Source organism: Haemaphysalis longicornis, unplaced genomic scaffold (genome assembly GCF_048455015.1).
Source record: "Haemaphysalis longicornis isolate Haplotype H1 unplaced genomic scaffold, Haemaphysalis longicornis Haplotype H1 scaffold_5, whole genome shotgun sequence".
NCBI lineage: Eukaryota > Metazoa > Arthropoda > Arachnida > Ixodida > Ixodidae > Haemaphysalis > Haemaphysalis longicornis.
This window is the reverse complement of record NW_027526385.1, coordinates 151538171-151544170: the sequence shown is the minus strand read 5'-3', so window position 1 is coordinate 151544170 and position 6000 is coordinate 151538171. Positions and strand designations below refer to the sequence as shown.

At 47.3% G+C, this 6000-nt stretch overlaps 1 protein-coding gene across 1 annotated transcript in view; it reads left to right on the top strand.

The window, feature by feature from the left end:
• Positions 1–6000, top strand: part of LOC144138747 (putative cytochrome P450 301a1, mitochondrial) — a 114811-nt gene that overhangs the window by 84056 nt on the left and 24755 nt on the right. The window lies entirely within an intron of this gene.

Below are 6000 nucleotides of genomic sequence, written 5' to 3'. Positions count from 1 at the left end.
GTATCGCCTCGAGTCGGCCGTACTCGCACTCTTGCAGAGTCGACCGGCCCCGATCGTGCAGTGGGTCGCAGAGCTATCTGCCGTACTCGTTCACGCCACGACCGGCCGCGACGACAGCGTATCGTCTCGCGTCGGCCGATTTGCGTATTGCGCACTCGTAGAGACGCCCGGCCGCGAGCTTGCAGTGCGCCGCACACCTGCCGTAATCGTTCGTGCGCCGACACACCGACCAACCGCGCCAACATCGTATCGTCTCGCCCAGGCCGTACACGAGTTTCGCGTGCTCGTGGAGTCGGCCGAGAGCCTCCTGCCGCTCTCGCGGCCACTAAATCAGTCGTTGTGGAACTGCCATACTCGCTCGCCGACGGCGTATTACCTCGCGTCGACCGGCCCCGGCGCTCTTCAAATTTGCTCTTTATGTCTCGGCAACCCAGTGCTTCTTCAGCTGCTCGAATTACGGAAACGTGTGAAAGCAATTATTAGGTGCAGTACCTTAGGACCGCACAATGTCCGTCCGCGTCCGTGCGCATAGCATTTGAAATGGCAAAAAATCACACAGGCACCGGCAGGATTCGAGCCTTTGTCTGGTAGACCAGACGGAGTTAGTTTTAGTCGTCTTACCCATTGGCTGCGACCGTGAGTTAGTACCTCACAGTCAAAGAGCTTACTACCTCGCCTGTAACGGTGCGGAGTACCTTAGTTCCTCCCAATGTCCGTCCGCGTCCATTCGTGCGCACACCACCATCAAGCGAAAATCAAGCGAAATTCGATTTGAGCCGTGAGTTGCAGTTTTATTTTGGGAATAATTAAGGTGCAACCCACGGCTCAAATCAAATTACGGTCGGGGCGCAAATCTGATGTCACTCGGGGTGCAACTTGGATGTCATTTCGAGTCCCCGTACTCCGCACCCTAGCCATCATCCACGGAGTGGAGGTGCCGCCATTTTCATGCAAGATGCACAAATTACGCTGCTCACTCGCGCGAGGCCGCACGTAAAAGGGATACTGTAGGCTACTGAGGAGAGGCGACGGCCGCATGGGAGTCCTGACTGTAATGTCACATCCGTAAGTTGTCCTCAGTGGCGACTAATTGTGGTGACGCTCCATATGCTGCGGCGGCTGAAGCGGCGTGTTTTCGAACGGTTTTAATAAAAATTCTACACGTGTGTGGAGTTTAAATTTATTTCATAAGATACTTTAGTGGTATATACCAGATGTTGAAACAGAATTTGGGGCAGGTAAATTTTCCTTGCAGTTGGCCTTTAAAGGGGTCATTAGACAAAATACAAGTTAATCGTTTTGTTCGAAAGATTTGGGGTTTTATAGTGCCCCCACTACCTGGGCGGCAGCACACGATACTTTATTCACCGAGAAATTTAGAAATTTAAGCCAAAATGTGACTTTTCTCGCCAAATTTTGTTTTCTGACGTAAGCAATGACGAGTTCAGGGTAGATACTTTAAACTATTGCGAGTATGGCGACTAGGGCTGCAGAGAACAACCTAGAGTGTTTTATTGCCTCGTTTACCGTTCGTCCTTCTAGATCGTTCCACGATAATGGAGAGGGCCTCTGTCCTCCCTCGCGTTGTTTTTGGCCGGATGTTAACCGGTCTAATTTTTGTTACCGTTGATAGTAACTGTTTCGTAAAACATTGGGTAAGCTCGGCAGACTCACAGAAGAGAATGTCACTCATGCCAGTTGGCCAGTGTAAGGTCGACGCGCCCGACGGCTGTCGAGGGATAGCGCGCCGTGCGCACTGGTGGGGCTGTTTTCTGTGCGTTCGTAACTTCCTTAACTCCACCATTATTGCTGCTATAGGCAGAATATGCATTAAACGTAAGCGCAAGTACTTCGTTCGGCAAGCTTATAAGTCTTCCCTTACTTGCGTTTGCTTTCGCCGGCCTCAGCTAATCGCACAGCTGTTCATAAAACATCATAGGTTTTAGTGCGGGAAATGAGCTAGTGGGTCGCATGGTCATTCTCTTCTTTCCTAATTATACATGTTATTTCAGTGAGGTCTACGGTAAATGTGGCGCCAATGTTATTATAACGAGGCAATCCTTCGAATCAACCAAACTTGCATTTTTTTATTCATGGCCGCTTTAAGCTGGGGGACTTGCGCTCTTGCACATCCACTTGCTTCAACTATACTCCGTTTCATACATCAGGTGCAACGCTGTCAAAGCTAGCGCTCCTGTTTGCGCTGTGTGCTTCCGCGACCAAAAGTAGTGGGTTGGTTGCGGTGCGCCAGATACAATAAATGCTTCGCCGGCAACCTTAAAGCATAAATATTTATCATCAGCTTGACAAAAAACGCCCGTGTTGCCGGGCAAACGATCGAAATATGCGAGTTTGTATTTTATGTTTGTCGCTTTTGTATCAGGTTTTCGCTCTCCGCGCAACCTTGAACGCCGTTTTTTGTTTACTCTTTGAGGCAGCGTTGAAAAAATGGCGTCCAGCTCTCGGGCTTCGACCACGCCTCCTGTACGTATTTTGCGCATCAAAGTTGTCAAAGAACGCCAAGCAAGTAATTGCAAATGTGTGCGCCCGTACCAGGGTGCGTTTCCCGGTGAAATCTGTGCAGGAAGTACTGAGTGTTGTGAGCGAGGACACCGGAGTATCTCACTGTACCGTGGCGAAATTGAAGGCGGAGTGTCTGCGTGGGAATTTGGTGTCTCCAAAGAAAAGACCTCGTGACGTGACGATATCAAGCACGGGGACTGTCAAGCATGACAGCTTCACAGTCCATGCCATCCGTCTGAATGTGAAGAGCATGTACGCCAAGAGGGAGATTCCGTCACTGGACAGTGTGCGAAAGGCTGTCCACGAAGACGACGACTTGCCGAACTTCACAAAACCACCTTGTGGAGGTTAATGAAGGACATGGGCTTCACCTATGATAGGAGAATACGGAATCTTGGCATCATTGTCTGGCGCCGCTGGTACCTGCGGGCGATCAAGGAATTCCGTAGGCAGGGCAGGGGTAATCGTTGATGAACTTCCCAGCAATGTGTGTACTGTCAGTAGTGGCGGCTTTGTTCACGAGGGTCAACTGGCAGAGCTGGAGCGTGGACACCTTTCTATCCAGCCTGCTCGCGCTTCTTCATGCTGCGCCGATTCCCCGAAAAGGCTTTGTTACCGCGACAAAGCAAACTGTGTTACCTCGTCGTGTGGTTTTGTTTGTGGAGTTTAACGTCACCAAGTGACCCGTGCTATGAAAGACATTACATTGCAGTGCTGTCCTGTTCGGTCGTGAAGTGTATACAGCTGGAGCAGTCATATAACCTCTGCAAAAACGGGGTGGGAGAAAGGAAGGAAAGTAAGAAGTCGGAACCCACCAGGAAATCAACCAGAGGTGCTCTTCTATAAATAAAGTTTGTTTTTTAAACCGCGAAAGTCAGCCTCCTCTTGGAATATTTGTGTATGACACACAATCCGTATTGCCCCTGTATGCATTTATGTATGGCAACAAATCTCCAACTCATGAGCTAGTACTGTTATTCGTCACAGCATTAACCTATACCATAGAAATTTCCTTGACTCAGAAAAACGGACCATATCAGGGTTCCGTATGTAAAAACAATTGACCTATCCATGATTGTCTTGCGAACAAGTGCTTAGATAAAAGAGCTCTTTCTCCAATCACAAACGAAGATATAACTCTTGCTTCCGGAGTGAAATATTGCAGTGAAGAAATAAATAAATCACGCACAAGAATTCACAAAAAATGTTGCATATATTCGGACTGGAAAGGGGCGAATAAGAAATTTAAAATATATACTATGCGTTTCTGTGCCATAAATCAGTATTCTAAGGTACAGAAATCTGCTTTCTGTCCTTTCCCATGAATAACAAATCATATGTTATTCGCACCAAGAGCTTCGGGCTACTCCAGAGTGCAGTGCCAAAGCCCGTTCCAAACTGTTTCGGCAAAAACTGAACCCGTTGCTCTGCTGGCGGCCCGGTATATTCAATAACATGCTGAGTGTGTTAAGAGAGGCCCATAAAGAAGTGGATCGTCAGGGCAACGGCAAAAACGAAAGCTGAAAGTGAACACCTGTTCGTAATTCACCCTGGTTAGAGCAGCTGTGCTAAATTATTAATGAATTAACGTGTTTTTCTTACACAAAGTTCTCGCTAGAATCAACGAGGTAGCTGACAATGGTATAGAATCGCGACAAAATAGCAATTGCTGGTCAAACATCGGTATGCATCCAGAACCCATACGTGCAGTTCATTTCCGCACGCGCGTAGTGTTTAAGTTACTTGGAACGAAATAAGATTTAGAATCGAACTCGCAGAAGATGTGATAAAAGAAAAAAGAAACGTCGGAACGCGGTTTCGAACCAATGTACTTGAAAATTCAGCGTCTTTTCTCCAGAGCGACGCGTTAGACCACTCGGCTACAAAACAGCGCGGAGCGATACACCTCCTTTCTTTGCGGACTACTTGTGTAGCCTTCACAGCGTTGCACTTGATGTATGAAACGGAGTATAGTGCCGTGTTCATGTTTTTCTTCGTGTGTCATCTGATCACAATGTTAGACTTTTGAAGACGGTAGTTTTAAAGACGATAGTCTTTCTTGGGCTACTTAAACCCAGAAATTTTGGTCTGTCTGTATGTCTGTCTGTCCGTCTGTCTGTCTGTGACTCGATTCAGCCACCCGGCCAAAGCAAAACAATGCCTGCGCAATAGTCTTATATAGTCACAGCTAAATGTACCCGTCTATGTCCGGTGTAATGTTCATACTCGTCAACATTGTTGAAGGAGAACAAGACATTACCCAAATATGAGACAACAAATCAATACAGAAGTGATATTTTCAGTGTTCCTTTATGAAAAAACCAAACATGCTTGATTTTGCGAAATTAAATACTTCCTCAACTGCAGAAAAAGAATTCACTCCGCCGTCGCCTGCTGTCGCCCGCGCCACTATAGCTTCTAGCGCCATTTTAAGAAATCAACCGGCAACAGTTACGCAAGGTTCCACTAGATAGGTTCCACGTTCTGCTTGCAACGCACCAGGAGTAGGGAAACGCGGTTCTATAAACGTTGAAGTAGGGCGCCTCGATTAACGCGCGTCTTCGCCGTATGGCAGCGTTCGCATCGAGATACCCGGTTTGGAGCAGTGGAACGCGGGAAATTTAAAATGATTTAAGCAAACCTTTGGCGTCTTTACCTTGGGAGGAGTGCGACGCAAGAGGAACAACATTAGAGCTGAGCGGGAAAGCGAAGGGAGGCATTTACTTCGCAAAAGCCGATAAAGACTATCGTCTTTTGACGGCATTTGCAACGAAGGAGCAGATACGCGTCCAATTTTTTCTTGGGCTACTTCACGCAGACGTTTTGGTCTTTTTGTCTGCCTGTCTGTCTGTATATCTGCGACTCGATTCAGCCACCCGGCCAAACTGAAACAGAATCTGCACAATAGGTTTATATACCCCCAGTCAAATCTAAACGTCTAAGTCCGGTAACAATGTTCATACTTGTCAACATTGTTGAAGAAGAACAAAACATTACGCAAATATCAGGCAGAAAATCAATACATAAATAATATTTGCAGTGTTTCTTTATCAAGAACTTCTGAATGCATGATTTTTGTGATTGCAAATGAAATACACCCACTGCTGAAAATAAATTCCCTCTATCGCCTGCTGTCGCCAGCGCCAATATAGCTTCTGGAAGCATTTTCAAAAATCCAACGGCAACAGTAACGAAAGGTTCCACTAGATTGGTTCCACGTTACGCTTGGAACGCGCGTGGAGTAGGGCAACGGGGTTTTAGTGGGATGCCTCGATTCACGCGCGTCTCTGCCGTATGGCAGCGCTGGCATCGAGGCACCCGGCGTGATACAGCGGAACGCGGTAAATTTAAACGGACTTTAGCAAACTACTAGCGAATTTACTTTGGTATAAGGGAGACGGGAGAGAAATAGCATAAAAGGTGAGCGGGAAAGAGAAGGGAGGCATTTACTTGGCAGGGACGCCAGTCGACTATCGT